Source organism: Carassius carassius, chromosome 8 (assembly GCF_963082965.1).
Source record: "Carassius carassius chromosome 8, fCarCar2.1, whole genome shotgun sequence".
NCBI classification, from domain to species: domain Eukaryota; kingdom Metazoa; phylum Chordata; class Actinopteri; order Cypriniformes; family Cyprinidae; genus Carassius; species Carassius carassius.
In genome coordinates this window covers 36329887-36350302 of record NC_081762.1, presented here as the reverse complement: position 1 = coordinate 36350302, position 20416 = coordinate 36329887, and the positions used below count along the sequence as shown (strand labels likewise).

Here is a 20416-nt window from a genome sequence, read left to right as displayed (position 1 = left end):
TGAGATCTTTGTTTGGACCCGTCACTAAAGAGAGCCTTCCAGAGTTTGCTTCCCGTCACGTACAAGAAAGTGCTGCCTTCCCATGCCAGCTAAATAAACACTAAGTGCTGACAGCGCAAACGCAGAGAGTGCAAATACAGACGATGACCAGTGGCACGCCCTCCTGCAGCGTGTTGGCGGACGGCCAAATTGATTCTGCTATTGCATTTTGTTGTAGCTCTGTCCTCGGTCCACCAATAACCACAAGCCCAATCAAGGCAATCTCTTTCTCATGCCTCCATCTGAAAAGTTGGAGAAAATCTTATATGAATAAAAGAGTCTTTTAAAGAAATCCCTTATTCCGAGGTCACCGTAGCCACCAGATCCATTCTGTATCCAGATCAGTGGGCCGCTTCAGTCACCCGGATCCAGTCAGTATCCAGACAAGATGGTGGATCAACACCTAGAAAGGACCTCTATGGCCCTGAAACACAGCGGAGACCGGGACAACTAGATGAGCCCCAGATACAGATCCCCTGTAAAGACCTTGTCTTAGACGACCACCAGGACAAGACCACAGGAAACAGATGATTCTTCTGCACAGTCTGACTTTTCTGCAGCCTGGAGCTGATTTGCTGGTTTCTTCTGACCAGAGGAGAACTGTCTCCCCGACTGAGCCTGGTTTCTCACCGGGTTTTTTCTCCTTTTTTTCACCGATCGAGTTTTGGTTCCTTGCCTCTGTCGCCTCTGGCAGGCATAGCTGGGGACACTTCATGTACAGCGATATCGTTGACTTGATTGAAAATTATTGCACAGATACTATTTAAACTGAACTTAGCTGAATGATGACATCATCGATTTCAATGACGAAATGCCTTTAACTGTCATTTTGCTTTATTGACGCACTGTGTTCCTAATTAATGTTGTTCAGTTGCATTGACACAATCCTTTTTGTTTAAAGCGCAATTTAAAAAAAAAAAAAAAAAAAAAGAGTCCAAACAATGACCCCTGCAACGGGTAGTGTTCCAAATGTTATACGACTTTAGCTAATGATGGGTCCATCCGGAATTTGACGGTGCTAGGGCTGTGTCAGCGTCAGAAAAAGCCATGCATTGTTCAGTTATGTCGGTGCAGTAGTGTCGGTTGGGGGAGAAACGGCAACATGCGCAGCTCCTCGTTAGTGTAGTGGACAGTATCTCCGCCTGTCACGCGGAAGACCGGGGTTCGATTCCCCGACAGGGAGAGCTAGCTCTTTTCGGCTTCCGAATGATCCATCCAAAAGTTTTGGGAGGAGCCACAGGTCACAGAAGGAGTTCTGCTTCGACATCAGCCCGAGCCAAAGGACATGCGTTGGCCGGGAATCGAACCCGGGTCAACTGCTTGGAAGGCAGCTATGCTCACCACTATACCACCAACGCAGTCAGCAGTCAGCAGTCAGCCACTTGCGCCGTCGTTAAGAAGGCTCGAAGTGCACGAGTCGCCGATAGGGCTAGAGGAGCTGATGAGATCTTTGTTTGGACCCGTCACTAAAGAGAGCCTTCCAGAGTTTGCTTCCCGTCACGTACAAGAAAGTGCTGCCTTCCCATGCCAGCTAAATAAACACTAAGTGCTGACAGCGCAAACGCAGAGAGTGCAAATACAGACGATGACCAGTGGCACGCCCTCCTGCAGCGTGTTGGCGGACGGCCAAATTGATTCTGCTATTGCATTTTGTTGTAGCTCTGTCCTCGGTCCACCAATAACCACAAGCCCAATCAAGGCAATCTCTTTCTCATGCCTCCATCTGAAAAGTTGGAGAAAATCTTATATGAATAAAAGAGTCTTTTAAAGAAATCCCTTATTCCGAGGTCACCGTAGCCACCAGATCCATTCTGTATCCAGATCAGTGGGCCCCTTCAGTCACCCGGATCCAGTCAGTATCCAGACAAGATGGTGGATCAACACCTAGAAAGGACCTCTATGGCCCTGAAACACAGCGGAGACCGGGACAACTAGATGAGCCCCAGATACAGATCCCCTGTAAAGACCTTGTCTTAGACGACCACCAGGACAAGACCACAGGAAACAGATGATTCTTCTGCACAGTCTGACTTTTCTGCAGCCTGGAGCTGATTTGCTGGTTTCTTCTGACCAGAGGAGAACTGTCTCCCCGACTGAGCCTGGTTTCTCACCGGGTTTTTTCTCCTTTTTTTCACCGATCGAGTTTTGGTTCCTTGCCTCTGTCGCCTCTGGCAGGCATAGCTGGGGACACTTCATGTACAGCGATATCGTTGACTTGATTGAAAATTATTGCACAGATACTATTTAAACTGAACTTAGCTGAATGATGACATCATCGATTTCAATGACGAAATGCCTTTAACTGTCATTTTGCTTTATTGACGCACTGTGTTCCTAATTAATGTTGTTCAGTTGCATTGACACAATCCTTTTTGTTTAAAGCGCAATTTAAAAAAAAAAAAAAAAAAAAAGAGTCCAAACAATGACCCCTGCAACGGGTAGTGTTCCAAATGTTATACGACTTTAGCTAATGATGGGTCCATCCGGAATTTGACGGTGCTAGGGCTGTGTCAGCGTCAGAAAAAGCCATGCATTGTTCAGTTATGTCGGTGCAGTAGTGTCGGTTGGGGGAGAAACGGCAACAGTGTAGTGTAGTGGACAGTATCTCCGCCTGTCACGCGGAAGACCGGGGTTCGATTCCCCGACAGGGAGAGCTAGCTCTTTTCGGCTTCCGAATGATCCATCCAAAAGTTTTGGGAGGAGCCACAGGTCACAGAAGGAGTTCTGCTTCGACATCAGCCCGAGCCAAAGGACATGCGTTGGCCGGGAATCGAACCCGGGTCAACTGCTTGGAAGGCAGCTATGCTCACCACTATACCACCAACGCAGTCAGCCACTTGCGCCGTCGCTAAGAAGGCTTGAAGTGCACGAGTCGCCGATAGGGCTAGAGGAGCTGATGAGATCTTTGTTTGGACCCGTCACTAAAGAGAGCCTTCCAGAATTTGCATCCCGTCACGTACAAGAAAGTGCTGCCTTCCCATGCCAGCTAAATAAACACTAAGTGCTGACAGCGCAAACGCAGAGAGTGCAAATACAGACGATGACCAGTGGCACGCCCTCCTGCAGCGTGTTGGCGGACGGCCAAATTGATTCTGCTCTTGACATTTCGATGTAGCTCTGCTGTGAGCAGAGCACCCAAAAATACAGGTCACTTGCAAAAGTTCCCCTCCACGGAAATCTTTAGTAAAAGGCGAAAGATTTATGCGATAATGAAGAGAAACTCGAGCTGTGTCTACGAACCCTCGGGCCTGTGCGCTGCCTCTGGTAAACCACTACGCTCGCCAAGGGTCATCAAGGGTGACGACGCCTGCCCACATGCGTTTCGTCAGCCCCCCCCCCCCCTCCACTCCAAAAGGGAGGAGTAAAACTCACAAAAGTCCCCTCGGTCCACCAATAACCACAAGCCCAATCAAGACAATCTCTTTATCATGCCTCCATCTGAAAAGTTGGAGAAAATCTTATATGAATAAAAGAGTCTTTTAAAGAAATCCCTTATTCCGGGGTCACCGTAGCCACCAGATCCAGTCTGTATCCAGATCAGTGGGCCGCTTCAGTCAGCCGGATCCAGTCAGTATCCAGACAAGATGGTTGATCAACACCTAGAAAGGACCTCTATGGCCCTGAAACACCTCTAGCCCTATCGGACAACTAGATGAGCCCCAGATACAGATCCCCTGTAAAGACCTTGTCTCAGACGACCACCAGGACAAGACCACAGGAAACAGATGATTCTTCTGCACAGTCTGACTTTTCTGCAGCCTGGAACTGATTTGCTGGTTTCTTCTGACCAGAGGAGAACTGTCTCCCCGACTGAGCCTGGTTTCTCACCGGGTTTTTTCTCCATTTTTTCACCGATCGAGTTTTGGTTCCTTGCCTCTGTCGCCTCTGGCAGGCATAGCTGGGGACACTTCATGTACAGCGATATCGTTGACTTGATTGCAAATTATTGCACAGATACTATTTAAACTGAACTTAGCTGAATGATGACATCACCGATTTCAATGACGAAATGCCTTTAACTGTCATTTTGCTTTATTGACGCACTGTGTTCCTAATTAATGTTGTTCAGTTGCATTGACACAATCCTTGTTGTTTAAAGCGCAATTTAAAAAAAAAAAAAAAAAAAAAAGAGTCCAAACAATGACCCCTGCAACGGGTAGTGTTCCAAATGTTATGCGACTTTAGCTAATGATGGGTCCATCCGGAATTTGACGGTGCTAGGGCTGTTTCAGCGTCAGAAAAAGCCATGCATTGTTCAGTTATGTCGGTGCAGTAGCGTCGGTTGGGGGAGAAACGGCAGCATGCGCAGCTCCTCGTTAGTATAGTGGACAGTATCTCCGCCTGTCACGCGGAAGACCGGGGTTCGATTTTCCGACGGGGAGAGCTAGCTCTTTTCGGCTTCCAAACAATCCATCCAAAAGTTTTGGGAGGAGCCACAGGTCACAGAAGGAGTTCTGCTTCAACATCAGCCCGAGCCAAAGGACATGCGTTGGCCGGGAATAGAACCCGGGTCAACTGCTTGGAAGGCAGCTATGCTCACCACTATACCACCAACGCAGTCAGCCTCTTGCGCCGTCGCTAAGAAGGCTCGAAGTGCACGAGTCGCCGATAGGGCTAGAGGAGCTGATGAGATCTTTGTTTGGACCCGTCACTAAAGAGAGCCTTCCAGAATTTGCATCCCGTCACGTACAAGAAAGTGCTGCCTTCCCATGCCAGCTAAATAAACACTAAGTGCTGACAGCGCAAACGCAGAGAGTGCAAATACAGGCGATGACCAGTGGCACGCCCTCCTGCAGCGTGTTGGCGGACGGCCAAATTGATTCTGCTCTTGACATTTCGATGTAGCTCTGCTGTGAGCAGAGCACCCAAAAATACAGGTCACTTGCAAAAGTTCCCCTCCACGGAAATCTTTAGTAAAAGGCGAAAGATTTATGCGACAATGAAGAGAAACTCGAGCTGTGTCTACGAACCCTCGGGCCTGTGCGCTGCCTCTGGTAAACCAATACGCTCGCCAAGGGTCATCAAGGGTGACGACGCCTGCCCACATGCGTTTCGTCAGCCCCCCCCCCCACTCCAAATGGGAGGAGTAAAACTCACAAAAGTCCCCTCGGTCCACCAATAACCACAAGCCCAATCAAGACAATCTCTTTATCATGCCTCCATCTGAAAAGTTGGAGAAAATCTTATATGAATAAAAGAGTCTTTTAAAGAAATCCCTTATTCCGAGGTCACAGTAGCCACCAGATCCAGTCTGTATCCAGATCAGTGGGCCGCTTCAGTCACCCGGATCCAGTCAGTATCCAGACAAGATGGTTGATCAACACCTAGAAAGGACCTCTATGGCCCTGAAACACCTCTAGCCCTATCGGACAACTAGATGAGCCCCAGATACAGATCCCCTGTAAAGACCTTGTCTCAGACGACCACCAGGACAAGACCACAGGAAACAGATGATTCTTCTGCACAGTCTGACTTTTCTGCAGCCTGGAACTGATTTGCTGGTTTCTTCTGACCAGAGGAGAACTGTCTCCCCGACTGAGCCTGGTTTCTCACCGGGTTTTTTCTCCATTTTTTCACCGATCGAGTTTTGGTTCCTTGCCTCTGTCGCCTCTGGCAGGCATAGCTGGGGACACTTCATGTACAGCGATATCGTTGACTTGATTGCAAATTATTGCACAGATACTATTTAAACTGAACTTAGCTGAATGATGACATCACCGATTTCAATGACGAAATGCCTTTAACTGTCATTTTGCTTTATTGACGCACTGTGTTCCTAATTAATGTTGTTCAGTTGCATTGACACAATCCTTTTTGTTTAAAGCGTAATTTAAAAAAAAACAAAAAAACAAAAAGAGTCCAAACAATGACCCCTGCAACGGGTAGTTTTCCAAATGTTATGCGACTTTAGCTAATGATGGGTCCATCCGGAATTTGACGGTGCTAGGGCTGTGTCAGCGTCAGAAAAAGCCATGCATTGTTCAGTTATGTCGGTGCAGTAGCGTCGGTTGGGGGAGAAATGGCAGCATGCGCAGCTCCTCGTTAGTATAGTGGACAGTGTCTCCGCCTGTCACGCGGAAGACTGGGGTTCGATTTTCCGACGGGGAGAGCTAGCTCTTTTCGGCTTCCAAACAATCCATCCAAAAGTTTTGGGAGGAGCCACAGGTCACAGAAGGAGTTCTGCTTCAACATCAGCCCGAGCCAAAGGACATGCGTTGGCCGGGAATAGAACCCGGGTCAACTGCTTGGAAGGCAGCTATGCTCACCACTATACCACCAACGCAGTCAGCAGTCAGCAGTCAGCCACTTGCGCCGTCGCTAAGAAGGCTCGAAGTGCACGAGTCGCCGATAGGGCTAGAGGAGCTGATGAGATCTTTGTTTGGACCCGTCACTAAAGAGAGCCTTCCAGAATTTGCATCCCGTCACGTACAAGAAAGTGCTGCCTTCCCATGCCAGCTAAATAAACACTAAGTGCTGACAGCGCAAACGCAGAGAGTGCAAATACAGACGATGACCAGTGGCACGCCCTCCTGCAGCGTGTTGGCGGACAGCCAAATTGATTCTGCTCTTGACATTTTGATGTAGCTCTGCTGTGAGCAGAGCACCCAAAAATACAGGTCACTCGCAAAAGTTCCCCTCCATGGAAATCTTTAGTAAAAGGCGAAAGATTTATGCGACAATGAAGAGAAACTCGAGCTGTGTCTACGAACCCTCGGGCCTGTGCGCTGCCTCTGGTAAACCACTACGCTCGCCAAGGGTCATCAAGGGTGACGACGCCTGCCCACATGCGTTTCGTCAGCCCCCCCCCCCCCCCTCCACTCCAAAAGGGAGGAGTAAAACTCACAAAAGTCCCCTCGGTCCACCAATAACCACAAGCCCAATCAAGACAATCTCTTTATCATGCCTCCATCTGAAAAGTTGGAGAAAATCTTATATGAATAAAAGAGTCTTTTAAAGAAATCCCTTATTCCGAGGTCACCGTAGCCACCAGATCCAGTCTGTATCCAGATCAGTGGGCCGCTTCAGTCACCTGGATCCAGTCAGTATCCAGACAAGATGGTTGATCAACACCTAGAAAGGACCTCTATGGCCCTGAAACACCTCTAGCCCTATCGGACAACTAGATGAGCCCCAGATACAGATCCCCTGTAAAGACCTTGTCTCAGACGACCACCAGGACAAGACCACAGGAAACAGATGATTCTTCTGCACAGTCTGACTTTTCTGCAGCCTGGAACTGATTTGCTGGTTTCTTCTGACCAGAGGAGAACTGTCTCCCCGACTGAGCCTGGTTTCTCACCGGGTTTTTTCTCCATTTTTTCACCGATCGAGTTTTGGTTCCTTGCCTCTGTCGCCTCTGGCAGGCATAGCTGGGGACACTTCATGTACAGCGATATCGTTGACTTGATTGCAAATTATTGCACAGATACTATTTAAACTGAACTTAGCTGAATGATGACATCACCGATTTCAATGACGAAATGCCTTTAACTGTCATTTTGCTTTATTGACGCACTGTGTTCCTAATTAATGTTGTTCAGTTGCATTGACACAATCCTTGTTGTTTAAAGCGCAATTAAAAAAAAAAAAAAAAAAAAAAGAGTCCAAACAATGACCCCTGCAACGGGTAGTGTTCCAAATGTTATGCGACTTTAGCTAATGATGGGTCCATCCGGAATTTGACGGTGCTAGGGCTGTTTCAGCGTCAGAAAAAGCCATGCATTGTTCATTTATGTCGGTGCAGTAGTGTCGGTTGGGGGAGAGACGGCAACATGCGCAGCTCCTCGTTAGTATAGTGGACAGTATCTCTGCCTGTCACGCGGAAGACCGGGGTTCGATTCCCCGACGGGGAGAGCTAGCTCTTTTCGGCTTCCGAATGATCCATCCAAAAGTTTTGGGAGGAGCCACAGGTCACAGAAGGAGTTCTGCTTCGACATCAGCCCGAGCCAAAGGACATGCGTTGGCCAGGAATCGAACCCAGGTCAACTGCTTGGAAGGCAGCTATGCTCACCACTATACCACCAACGCAGTCAGCAGTCAGCCACTTGCGCCGTCGCTAAGAAGGCTCGAAGTGCACGAGTCGCCGATAGGGCTAGAGGAGCTGATGAGATCTTTGTTTGGACCCGTCACTAAAGAGAGCCTTCCAGAATTTGCATCCCGTCACGTACAAGAAAGTGCTGCCTTCCCATGCCAGCTAAATAAACACTAAGTGCTGACAGCGCAAACGCAGAGAGTGCAAATACAGACGATGACCAGTGGCACGCCCTCCTGCAGCGTGTTGGCGGACGGCCAAATTGATTCTGCTCTTGACATTTCGATGTAGCTCTGCTGTGAGCAGAGCACCCAAAAATACAGGTCACTCGCAAAAGTTCCCCTCCACGGAAATCTTTAGTAAAAGGCGAAAGATTTATGCGACAATGAAGAGAAACTCGAGCTGTGTCTACGAACCCTCGGGCCTGTGCGCTGCCTCTGGTAAACCAATACGCTCGCCAAGGGTCATCAAGGGTGACGACGCCTGCCCACATGCGTTTCGTCAGCCCCCCCCCCACTCCAAATGGGAGGAGTAAAACTCACAAAAGTCCCCTCGGTCCACCAATAACCACAAGCCCAATCAAGACAATCTCTTTATCATGCCTCCATCTGAAAAGTTGGAGAAAATCTTATATGAATAAAAGAGTCTTTTAAAGAAATCCCTTATTCCGAGGTCACAGTAGCCACCAGATCCAGTCTGTATCCAGATCAGTGGGCCGCTTCAGTCACCCGGATCCAGTCAGTATCCAGACAAGATGGTTGATCAACACCTAGAAAGGACCTCTATGGCCCTGAAACACCTCTAGCCCTATCGGACAACTAGATGAGCCCCAGATACAGATCCCCTGTAAAGACCTTGTCTCAGACGACCACCAGGACAAGACCACAGGAAACAGATGATTCTTCTGCACAGTCTGACTTTTCTGCAGCCTGGAACTGATTTGCTGGTTTCTTCTGACCAGAGGAGAACTGTCTCCCCGACTGAGCCTGGTTTCTCACCGGGTTTTTTCTCCATTTTTTCACCGATCGAGTTTTGGTTCCTTGCCTCTGTCGCCTCTGGCAGGCATAGCTGGGGACACTTCATGTACAGCGATATCGTTGACTTGATTGCAAATTATTGCACAGATACTATTTAAACTGAACTTAGCTGAATGATGACATCACCGATTTCAATGACGAAATGCCTTTAACTGTCATTTTGCTTTATTGACGCACTGTGTTCCTAATTAATGTTGTTCAGTTGCATTGACACAATCCTTTTTGTTTAAAGCGTAATTTAAAAAAAAACAAAAAAAACAAAAAGAGTCCAAACAATGACCCCTGCAACGGGTAGTTTTCCAAATGTTATGCGACTTTAGCTAATGATGGGTCCACCCGGAATTTGACGGTGCTAGGGCTGTGTCAGCGTCAGAAAAAGCCATGCATTGTTCAGTTATGTCGGTGCAGTAGCGTCGGTTGGGGGAGAAATGGCAGCATGCGCAGCTCCTCGTTAGTATAGTGGACAGTGTCTCCGCCTGTCACGCGGAAGACCGGGGTTCGATTTTCCGACGGGGAGAGCTAGCTCTTTTCGGCTTCCAAACAATCCATCCAAAAGTTTTGGGAGGAGCCACAGGTCACAGAAGGAGTTCTGCTTCAACATCAGCCCGAGCCAAAGGACATGCGTTGGCCGGGAATATAACCCGGGTCAACTGCTTGGAAGGCAGCTATGCTCACCACTATACCACCAACGCAGTCAGCAGTCAGCAGTCAGCCACTTGCGCCGTCGCTAAGAAGGCTCGAAGTGCACGAGTCGCCGATAGGGCTAGAGGAGCTGATGAGATCTTTGTTTGGACCCGTCACTAAAGAGAGCCTTCCAGAATTTGCATCCCGTCACGTACAAGAAAGTGCTGCCTTCCCATGCCAGCTAAATAAACACTAAGTGCTGACAGCGCAAACGCAGAGAGTGCAAATACAGACGATGACCAGTGGCACGCCCTCCTGCAGCGTGTTGGCGGACGGCCAAATTGATTCTGCTCTTGACATTTCGATGTAGCTCTGCTGTGAGCAGAGCACCCAAAAATACAGGTCACTCGCAAAAGTTCCCCTCCACGGAAATCTTTAGTAAAAGGCGAAAGATTTATGCGACAATGAAGAGAAACTCGAGCTGTGTCTACGAACCCTCGGGCCTGTGCGCTGCCTCTGGTAAACCACTACGCTCGCCAAGGGTCATCAAGGGTGACGACGCCTGCCCACATGCGTTTCGTCAGCCCCCCCCCCTCCACTGCAAAAGGGAGGAGTAAAACTCACAAAAGTCCCCTCGGTCCACCAATAACCACAAGCCCAATCAAGACAATCTCTTTATCATGCCTCCATCTGAAAAGTTGGAGAAAATCTTATATGAATAAAAGAGTCTTTTAAAGAAATCCCTTATTCCGAGGTCACCGTAGCCACCAGATCCAGTCTGTATCCAGATCAGTGGGCCGCTTCAGTCACCCGGATCCAGTCAGTATCCAGACAAGATGGTTGATCAACACCTAGAAAGGACCTCTATGGCCCTGAAACACCTCTAGCCCTATCGGACAACTAGATGAGCCCCAGATACAGATCCCCTGTAAAGACCTTGTCTCAGACGACCACCAGGACAAGACCACAGGAAACAGATGATTCTTCTGCACAGTCTGACTTTTCTGCAGCCTGGAACTGATTTGCTGGTTTCTTCTGACCAGAGGAGAACTGTCTCCCCGACTGAGCCTGGTTTCTCACCGGGTTTTTTCTCCATTTTTTCACCGATCGAGTTTTGGTTCCTTGCCTCTGTCGCCTCTGGCAGGCATAGCTGGGGACACTTCATGTAAAGCGATATCGTTGACTTGATTGCAAATTATTGCACAGATACTATTTAAACTGAACTTAGCTGAATGATGACATCACCGATTTCAATGACGAAATGCCTTTATCTGTCATTTTGCTTTATTGACGCACTGTGTTCCTAATTAATGTTGTTCAGTTGCATTGACACAATCCTTGTTGTTTAAAGCGCAATTTTAAAAAAAAAGAAAAAAAAAAAGAGTCCAAACAATGACCCCTGCAACAGGTAGTGTTCCAAATGTTATGCGACTTTAGCTAATGATGGGTCCATCCGGAATTTGACGGTGCTAGGGCTGTTTCAGCGTCAGAAAAAGCCATGCATTGTTCAGTTATGTCGGTGCAGTAGTGTCGGTTGGGGGAGAAACGGCAACATGCGCAGCTCCTCGTTAGTATAGTGGACAGTATCTCCGCCTGTCAGGCGGAAGACCGGGGTTCGATTCCCCGACGGGGAGAGCTAGCTCTTTTCGGCTTCCGAACGATCCATCCAAAAGTTTTGGGAGGAGCCACAGGTCACAGAAGGAGTTCTGCTTCGACATCAGCCCGAGCCAAAGGACATGCGTTGGCCGGGAATCGAACCCCGGTCAACTGCTTGGAAGGCAGCTATGCTCACCACTATACCACCAACGCAGTCAGCAGTCAGCCACTTGCGCCGTCGCTAAGAAGGCTCGAAGTGCACGAGTCGCCGATAGGGCTAGAGGAGCTGATGAGATCTTTGTTTGGACCCGTCACTAAAGAGAGCCTTCCAGAATTTGCATCCCGTCACGTACAAGAAAGTGCTGCCCTCCCATGCCAGCTAAATAAACACTAAGTGCTGACAGCGCAAACGCAGAGAGTGCAAATACAGACGATGACCAGTGGCACGCCCTCCTGCAGCGTGTTGGCGGACGGCCAAATTGATTCTGCTCTTGACATTTCGATGTAGCTCTGCTGTGAGCAGAGCACCCAAAAATACAAGTCACTCGCAAAAGTTCCCCTCCACGGAAATCTTTAGTAAAAGGCGAAAGATTTATGCGACAATGAAGAGAAATCGAGCTGTGTCTACGAACCCTCGGGCCTGTGCGCTGCCTCTGGTAAACCACTACGCTCGCCAAGGGTCATCAAGGGTGACGACGCCTGCCCACATGCGTTTCGTCAGCCCCCCCCCCCCCCCCACTCCAAAAGGGAGGAGTAAAACTCACAAAAGTCCCCTCGGTCCACCAATAACCACAAGCCCAATCAAGACAATCTCTTTATCATGCCTCCATCTGAAAAGTTGGAGAAAATCTTATATGAATAAAAGAGTCTTTTAAAGAAATCCCTTATTCCGAGGTCACCGTAGCCACCAGATCCAGTCTGTATCCAGATCAGTGGGCCGCTTCAGTCACCCGGATCCAGTCAGTATCCAGACAAGATGGTTGATCAACACCTAGAAAGGATCTCTATGGCCCTGAAACACCTCTAGCCCTATCGGACAACTAGATGAGCCCCAGATACAGATCCCCTGTAAAGACCTTGTCTCAGACGACCACCAGGACAAGACCACAGGAAACAGATGATTATTCTGCACAGTCTGACTTTTCTGCAGCCTGGAACTGATTTGCTGGTTTCTTCTGACCAGAGGAGAACTGTCTCCCCGACTGAGCCTGGTTTCTCACCGGGTTTTTTCTCCATTTTTTCACCGATCGAGTTTTGGTTCCTTGCCTCTGTCGCCTCTGGCAGGCATAGCTGGGGACACTTCATGTACAGCGATATCGTTGACTTGATTGCAAATTATTGCACAGATACTATTTAAACTGAACTTAGCTGAATGATGACATCACCGATTTCAATGACGAAATGCCTTTAACTGTCATTTTGCTTTATTGACGCACTGTGTTCCTAATTAATGTTGTTCAGTTGCATTGACACAATCCTTGTTGTTTAAAGCGCAATTTAAAAAAAAAAAAAAAAAAAAAGAGTCCAAACAATGACCCCTGCAACGGGTAGTGTTCCAAATGTTATGCGACTTTAGCTAATGATGGGTCCATCCGGAATTTGACGGTGCTAGGGCTGTTTCAGCGTCAGAAAAAGCCATGCATTGTTCAGTTATGTCGGTGCAGTAGTGTCGGTTGGGGGAGAAACGGCAACATGCGCAGCTCCTCGTTAGTATAGTGGACAGTATCTCCGCCTGTCACGCGGAAGACCGGGGTTCGATTGCCCGACGGGGAGAGCTAGCTCTTTTCGGCTTCCGAATGATCCATCCAAAAGTTTTGGGAGGAGCCAGAGGTCACAGAAGGAGTTCTGCTTCGACATCAGCCCGAGCCAAAGGACATGCGTTGGCCGGGAATCGCACCCGGGTCAACTGCTTGGAAGGCAGCTATGCTCACCACTATACCACCAACGCAGTCAGCAGTCAGCCACTTGCGCCGTCGCTAAGAAGGCTCGAAGTGCACGAGTCGCCGATAGGGCTAGAGGAGCTGATGAGATCTTTGTTTGGACCCGTCACTAAAGAGAGCCTTCCAGAATTTGCATCCCGTCACGTACAAGAAAGTGCTGCCTTCCCATGCCAGCTAAATAAACACTAAGTGCTGACAGCGCAAACGCAGAGAGTGCAAATACAGACGATGACCAGTGGCACGCCCTCCTGCAGCGTGTTGGCGGACGGCCAAATTGATTCTGCTCTTGACATTTCGATGTAGCTCTGCTGTGAGCAGAGCACCCAAAAATACAGGTCACTCGCAAAAGTTCCCCTCCACGGAAATCTTTAGTAAAAGGCGAAAGATTTATACGACAATGAAGAGAAACTCGAGCTGTGTCTACGAAGCCTCGGGCCTGTGCGCTGCCTCTGGTAAACCACTACGCTCGCCAAGGGTCATCAAGGGTGACGACGCCTGCCCACATGCGTTTCGTCAGCCCCCCCCCCCCCCACTCCAAAAGGGAGGAGTAAAACTCACAAAAGTCCCCTCGGTCCACCAATAACCACAAGCCCAATCAAGACAGACTCTTTATCATGCCTCCATCTGAAAAGTTGGAGAAAATCTTATATGAATAAAAGAGTCTTTTAAAGAAATCCCTTATTCCGAGGTCACCGTAGCCACCAGATCCAGTCTGTATCCAGATCAGTGGGCCGTTTCAGTCACCCGGATCCAGTCAGTATCCAGACAAGATGGTTGATCAACACCTAGAAAGGACCTCTATGGCCCTGAAACACCTCTAGCCCTATCGGACAACTAGATGAGCCCCAGATACAGATCCCCTGTAAAGACCTTGTCTCAGACGACCACCAGGACAAGACCACAGGAAACAGATGATTCTTCTGCACAGTCTGACTTTTCTGCAGCCTGGAACTGATTTGCTGGTTTCTTCTGACCAGAGGAGAACTGTCTCCCCGACTGAGCCTGGTTTCTCACCGGGTTTTTTCTCCATTTTTTCACCGATCGAGTTTTGGTTCCTTGCCTCTGTCGCCTCTGGCAGGCATAGCTGGGGACACTTCATGTACAGCGATATCGTTGACTTGATTGCAAATTATTGCACAGATACTATTTAAACTGAACTTAGCTGAATGATGACATCACCGATTTCAATGACGAAATGCCTTTAACTGTCATTTTGCTTTATTGACGCACTGTGTTCCTAATTAATGTTGTTCAGTTGCATTGACACAATCCTTTTTGTTTAAAGCGTAATTTAAAAAAAAACAAAAAAACAAAAAGAGTCCAAACAATGACCCCTGCAACGGGTAGTTTTCCAAATGTTATGCGACTTTAGCTAATGATGGGTCCATCCGGAATTTGACGGTGCTAGGGCTGTGTCAGCGTCAGAAAAAGCCATGCATTGTTCAGTTATGTCGGTGCAGTAGCGTCGGTTGGGGGAGAAATGGCAGCATGCGCAGCTCCTCGTTAGTATAGTGGACAGTATCTCCGCCTGTCACGCGGAAGACCGGGGTTCGATTTTCCGACGGGGAGAGCTAGCTCTTTTCGGCTTCCAAACAATCCATCCAAAAGTTTTGGGAGGAGCCACAGGTCACAGAAGGAGTTCTGCTTCAACATCAGCCCGAGCCAAAGGACATGCGTTGGCCGGGAATAGAACCCGGGTCAACTGCTTGGAAGGCAGCTACGCTCACCACTATACCACCAACGCAGTCAGCAGTCAGCCACTTGTGCCGTCGCTAAGAAGGCTCGAAGTGCACGAGTCGCCGATAGGGCTAGAGGAGCTGATGAGATCTTTGTTTGGACCCGTCACTAAAGAGAGCCTTCCAGAATTTGCATCCCGTCACGTACAAGAAAGTGCTGCCTTCCCATGCCAGCTAAATAAACACTAAGTGCTGACAGCGCAAACGCAGAGAGTGCAAATACAGACGATGACCAGTGGCACGCCCTCCTGCAGCGTGTTGGCGGACGGCCAAATTGATTCTGCTCTTGACATTTCGATGTAGCTCTGCTGTGAGCAGAGCACCCAAAAATACAGGTCACTCGCAAAAGTTCCCCTCCACGGAAATCTTTAGTAAAAGGCGAAAGATTTATGCGACAATGAAGAGAAACTCGAGCTGTGTCTACGAACCCTCGGGCCTGTGCGCTGCCTCTGGTAAACCACTACGCTCGCCAAGGGTCATCAAGGGTGACGACGCCTGCCCACATGCGTTTCGTCAGCCCCCCCCCTCCACTCCAAAAGGGAGGAGTAAAACTCACAAAAGTCCCCTCGGTCCACCAATAACCACAAGCCCAATCAAGACAATCTCTTTATCATGCCTCCATCTGAAAAGTTGGAGAAAATCTTATATGAATAAAAGAGTCTTTTAAAGAAATCCCTTATTCCGAGGTCACCGTAGCCACCAGATCCAGTCTGTATCCAGATCAGTGGGCCGCTTCAGTCACCCGGATCCAGTCAGTATCCAGACAAGATGGTTGATCAACACCTAGAAAGGACCTCTATGGCCCTGAAACACCTCTAGCCCTATCGGACAACTAGATGAGCCCCAGATACAGATCCCCTGTAAAGACCTTGTCTCAGACGACCACCAGGACAAGACCACAGGAAACAGATGATTCTTCTGCACAGTCTGACTTTTCTGCAGCCTGGAACTGATTTGCTGGTTTCTTCTGACCAGAGGAGAACTGTCTCCCCGACTGAGCCTGGTTTCTCACCGGGTTTTTTCTCCATTTTTTCACCGATCGAGTTTTGATTCCTTGCCTCTGTCGCCTCTGGCAGGCATAGCTGGGGACAATTCATGTACAGCGATATCGTTGACTTGATTGCAAATTATTGCACAGATACTATTTAAACTGAACTTAGCTGAATGATGACATCACCGATTTCAATGACGAAATGCCTTTATCTGTCATTTTGCTTTATTGACGCACTGTGTTCCTAATTAATGTTGTTCAGTTGAATTGACACAATCCTTGTTGTTTAAAGCGCAATTTTAAAAAAAAAGAAAAAAAAAAGAGTCCAAACAATGACCCCTGCAACAGGTAGTGTTCCAAATGTTATGCGACTTTAGCTAATGATGGGTCCATCCGGAATTTGACGGTGCTAGGGCTGTTTCAGCGTCAGAAAAAGCCATGCATTGTTCAGTTATGTCGGTGCAGTAGTGTCGGTTGGGGGAGAAACGGCAACATGCGCAGCTCCTCGTTAGTATAGTGGACAGTATCTCCGCCTGTCAGGCGGAAGACCGGGGTTCGATTCCCCGACGGGGAGAGCTAGCTCTTTTCGGCTTCCGAACGATCCATCCAAAAGTTTTGGGAGGAGCCACAGGTCACAGAAGGAGTTCTGCTTCGACATCAGCCCGAGCCAAAGGACATGCGTTGGCCGGGAATCGAACCCCGGTCAACTGCTTGGAAGGCAGCTATGCTCACCACTATACCACCAACGCAGTCAGCAGTCAGCCACTTGCGCCGTCGCTAAGAAGGCTCGAAGTGCACGAGTCGCCGATAGGGCTAGAGGAGCTGATGAGATCTTTGTTTGGACCCGTCACTAAAGAGAGCCTTCCAGAATTTGCATCCCGTCACGTACAAGAAAGTGCTGCCCTCCCATGCCAGCTAAATAAACACTAAGTGCTGACAGCGCAAACGCAGAGAGTGCAAATACAGACGATGACCAGTGGCACGCCCTCCTGCAGCGTGTTGGCGGACGGCCAAATTGATTCTGCTCTTGACATTTCGATGTAGCTCTGCTGTGAGCAGAGCACCCAAAAATACAAGTCACTCGCAAAAGTTCCCCTCCACGGAAATCTTTAGTAAAAGGCGAAAGATTTATGCGACAATGAAGAGAAATCGAGCTGTGTCTACGAACCCTCGGGCCTGTGCGCTGCCTCTGGTAAACCACTACGCTCGCCAAGGGTCATCAAGGGTGACGACGCCTGCCCACATGCGTTTCGTCAGCCCCCCCCCCCCCCCCCCACTCCAAAAGGGAGGAGTAAAACTCACAAAAGTCCCCTCGGTCCACCAATAACCACAAGCCCAATCAAGACAATCTCTTTATCATGCCTCCATCTGAAAAGTTGGAGAAAATCTTATATGAATAAAAGAGTCTTTTAAAGAAATCCCTTATTCCGAGGTCACCGTAGCCACCAGATCCAGTCTGTATCCAGATCAGTGGGCCGCTTCAGTCACCCGGATCCAGTCAGTATCCAGACAAGATGGTTGATCAACACCTAGAAAGGATCTCTATGGCCCTGAAACACCTCTAGCCCTATCGGACAACTAGATGAGCCCCAGATACAGATCCCCTGTAAAGACCTTGTCTCAGACGACCACCAGGACAAGACCACAGGAAACAGATGATTATTCTGCACAGTCTGACTTTTCTGCAGCCTGGAACTGATTTGCTGGTTTCTTCTGACCAGAGGAGAACTGTCTCCCCGACTGAGCCTGGTTTCTCACCGGGTTTTTTCTCCATTTTTTCACCGATCGAGTTTTGGTTCCTTGCCTCTGTCGCCTCTGGCAGGCATAGCTGGGGACACTTCATGTACAGCGATATCGTTGACTTGATTGCAAATTATTGCACAGATACTATTTAAACTGAACTTAGCTGAATGATGACATCACCGATTTCAATGACGAAATGCCTTTAACTGTCATTTTGCTTTATTGACGCACTGTGTTCCTAATTAATGTTGTTCAGTTGCATTGACACAATCCTTGTTGTTTAAAGCGCAATTTAAAAAAAAAAAAAAAAAAAAAGAGTCCAAACAATGACCCCTGCAACGGGTAGTGTTCCAAATGTTATGCGACTTTAGCTAATGATGGGTCCATCCGGAATTTGACGGTGCTAGGGCTGTTTCAGCGTCAGAAAAAGCCATGCATTGTTCAGTTATGTCGGTGCAGTAGTGTCGGTTGGGGGAGAAACGGCAACATGCGCAGCTCCTCGTTAGTATAGTGGACAGTATCTCCGCCTGTCACGCGGAAGACCGGGGTTCGATTGCCCGACGGGGAGAGCTAGCTCTTTTCGGCTTCCGAATGATCCATCCAAAAGTTTTGGGAGGAGCCAGAGGTCACAGAAGGAGTTCTGCTTCGACATCAGCCCGAGCCAAAGGACATGCGTTGGCCGGGAATCGCACCCGGGTCAACTGCTTGGAAGGCAGCTATGCTCACCACTATACCACCAACGCAGTCAGCAGTCAGCAGTCAGCCACTTGCGCCATCGCTAAGAAGGCTCGAAGTGCACGAGTCGCCGATAGGGCTAGAGGAGCTGATGAGATCTTTGTTTGGACCCGTCACTAAAGAGAGCCTTCCAGAATTTGCATCCCGTCACGTACAAGAAAGTGCTGCCTTCCCATGCCAGCTAAATAAACACTAAGTGCTGACAGCGCAAACGCAGAGAGTGCAAATACAGACGATGACCAGTGGCACGCCCTCCTGCAGCGTGTTGGCGGACGGCCAAATTGATTCTGCTCTTGACATTTCGATGTAGCTCTGCTGTGAGCAGAGCACCCAAAAATACAGGTCACTCGCAAAAGTTCCCCTCCACGGAAATCTTTAGTAAAAGGCGAAAGATTTATACGACAATGAAGAGAAACTCGAGCTGTGTCTACGAAGCCTCGGGCCTGTGCGCTGCCTCTGGTAAACCACTACGCTCGCCAAGGGTCATCAAGGGTGACGACGCCTGCCCACATGCGTTTCGTCAGCCCCCCCCCCCACTCCAAAAGGGAGGAGTAAAACTCACAAAAGTCCCCTCGGTCCACCAATAACCACAAGCCCAATCAAGACAGACTCTTTATCATGCCTCCATCTGAAAAGTTGGAGAAAATCTTATATGAATAAAAGAGTCTTTTAAAGAAATCCCTTATTCCGAGGTCACCGTAGCCACCAGATCCAGTCTGTATCCAGATCAGTGGGCCGTTTCAGTCACCCGGATCCAGTCAGTATCCAGACAAGATGGTTGATCAACACCTAGAAAGGACCTCTATGGCCCTGAAACACCTCTAGCCCTATCGGACAACTAGATGAGCCCCAGATACAGATCCCCTGTAAAGACCTTGTCTCAGACGACCACCAGGACAAGACCACAGGAAACAGATGATTCTTCTGCACAGTCTGACTTTTCTGCAGCCTGGAACTGATTTGCTGGTTTCTTCTGACCAGAGGAGAACTGTCTCCCCGACTGAGCCTGGTTTCTCACCGGGTTTTTTCTCCATTTTTTCACCGATCGAGTTTTGGTTCCTTGCCTCTGTCGCCTCTGGCAGGCATAGCTGGGGACACTTCATGTACAGCGATATCGTTGACTTGATTGCAAATTATTGCACAGATACTATTTAAACTGAACTTAGCTGAATGATGACATCACCGATTTCAATGACGAAATGCCTTTAACTGTCATTTTGCTTTATTGACGCACTGTGTTCCTAATTAATGTTGTTCAGTTGCATTGACACAATACTTTTTGTTTAAAGCGTAATTTAAAAAAAAACAAAAAAACAAAAAGAGTCCAAACAATGACCCCTGCAACGGGTAGTTTTCCAAATGTTATGCGACTTTAGCTAATGATGGGTCCATCCGGAATTTGACGGTGCTAGGGCTGTGTCAGCGTCAGAAAAAGCCATGCATTGTTCAGTTATGTCGGTGCAGTAGCGTCGGTTGGGGGAGAAATGGCAGCATGCGCAGCTCCTCGTTAGTATAGTGGACAGTATCTCCGCCTGTCACGCGGAAGACCGGGGTTCGATTTTCCGACGGGGAGAGCTAGCTCTTTTCAGCTTCCAAACAATCCATCCAAAAGTTTTGGGAGGAGCCACAGGTCACAGAAGGAGTTCTGCTTCAACATCAGCCCGAGCCAAAGGACATGCGTTGGCCGGGAATAGAACCCGGGTCAACTGCTTGGAAGGCAGCTATGCTCACCACTATACCACCAACGCAGTCAGCAGTCAGCAGTCAGCCACTTGCGCCGTCGCTAAGAAGGCTCGAAGTGCACGAGTCGCCGATAGGGCTAGAGGAGCTGATGAGATCTTTGTTTGGACCCGTCACTAAAGAGAGCCTTCCAGAATTTGCATCCCGTCACGTACAAGAAAGTGCTGCCTTCCCATGCCAGCTAAATAAACACTAAGTGCTGA

At 48.7% G+C, this 20416-nt stretch overlaps 12 non-coding genes across 12 annotated transcripts; all 12 read right to left on the bottom strand.

The window, feature by feature from the left end:
* Positions 1–1325: 1325 nt before the first annotated feature.
* Positions 1326–1397, bottom strand: trnag-ucc (transfer RNA glycine (anticodon UCC)). Its single transcript has one exon. It is a non-coding gene; the product is annotated as a tRNA-Gly (tRNA).
* A 1397-nt stretch (positions 1398–2794) lies between these two features.
* trnag-ucc (transfer RNA glycine (anticodon UCC)) lies at positions 2795–2866 on the bottom strand. Its single transcript has one exon. It is a non-coding gene; the product is annotated as a tRNA-Gly (tRNA).
* Positions 2867–3152: 286 nt separating this feature from the next.
* On the bottom strand, positions 3153–3267 carry LOC132145921 (U5 spliceosomal RNA). Its single transcript, XR_009434680.1, has one exon. It is a non-coding gene; the product is annotated as a U5 spliceosomal RNA (small nuclear RNA).
* A 1615-nt stretch (positions 3268–4882) lies between these two features.
* Positions 4883–4997, bottom strand: LOC132146002 (U5 spliceosomal RNA). Its single transcript, XR_009434756.1, has one exon. It is a non-coding gene; the product is annotated as a U5 spliceosomal RNA (small nuclear RNA).
* A 1625-nt stretch (positions 4998–6622) lies between these two features.
* On the bottom strand, positions 6623–6737 carry LOC132145972 (U5 spliceosomal RNA). The gene has a single exon (XR_009434730.1). It is a non-coding gene; the product is annotated as a U5 spliceosomal RNA (small nuclear RNA).
* Positions 6738–8360: 1623 nt separating this feature from the next.
* On the bottom strand, positions 8361–8475 carry LOC132145843 (U5 spliceosomal RNA). Its single transcript, XR_009434606.1, has one exon. It is a non-coding gene; the product is annotated as a U5 spliceosomal RNA (small nuclear RNA).
* A 1625-nt stretch (positions 8476–10100) lies between these two features.
* Positions 10101–10215, bottom strand: LOC132145842 (U5 spliceosomal RNA). The gene has a single exon (XR_009434605.1). It is a non-coding gene; the product is annotated as a U5 spliceosomal RNA (small nuclear RNA).
* Positions 10216–11834: 1619 nt separating this feature from the next.
* On the bottom strand, positions 11835–11949 carry LOC132145907 (U5 spliceosomal RNA). The gene has a single exon (XR_009434666.1). It is a non-coding gene; the product is annotated as a U5 spliceosomal RNA (small nuclear RNA).
* Positions 11950–13569: 1620 nt separating this feature from the next.
* On the bottom strand, positions 13570–13684 carry LOC132145757 (U5 spliceosomal RNA). The gene has a single exon (XR_009434524.1). It is a non-coding gene; the product is annotated as a U5 spliceosomal RNA (small nuclear RNA).
* A 1621-nt stretch (positions 13685–15305) lies between these two features.
* On the bottom strand, positions 15306–15420 carry LOC132145841 (U5 spliceosomal RNA). The gene has a single exon (XR_009434604.1). It is a non-coding gene; the product is annotated as a U5 spliceosomal RNA (small nuclear RNA).
* Positions 15421–17037: 1617 nt separating this feature from the next.
* Positions 17038–17152, bottom strand: LOC132145905 (U5 spliceosomal RNA). Its single transcript, XR_009434665.1, has one exon. It is a non-coding gene; the product is annotated as a U5 spliceosomal RNA (small nuclear RNA).
* Positions 17153–18781: 1629 nt separating this feature from the next.
* Positions 18782–18896, bottom strand: LOC132145756 (U5 spliceosomal RNA). Its single transcript, XR_009434523.1, has one exon. It is a non-coding gene; the product is annotated as a U5 spliceosomal RNA (small nuclear RNA).
* Positions 18897–20416: the final 1520 nt, after the last annotated feature.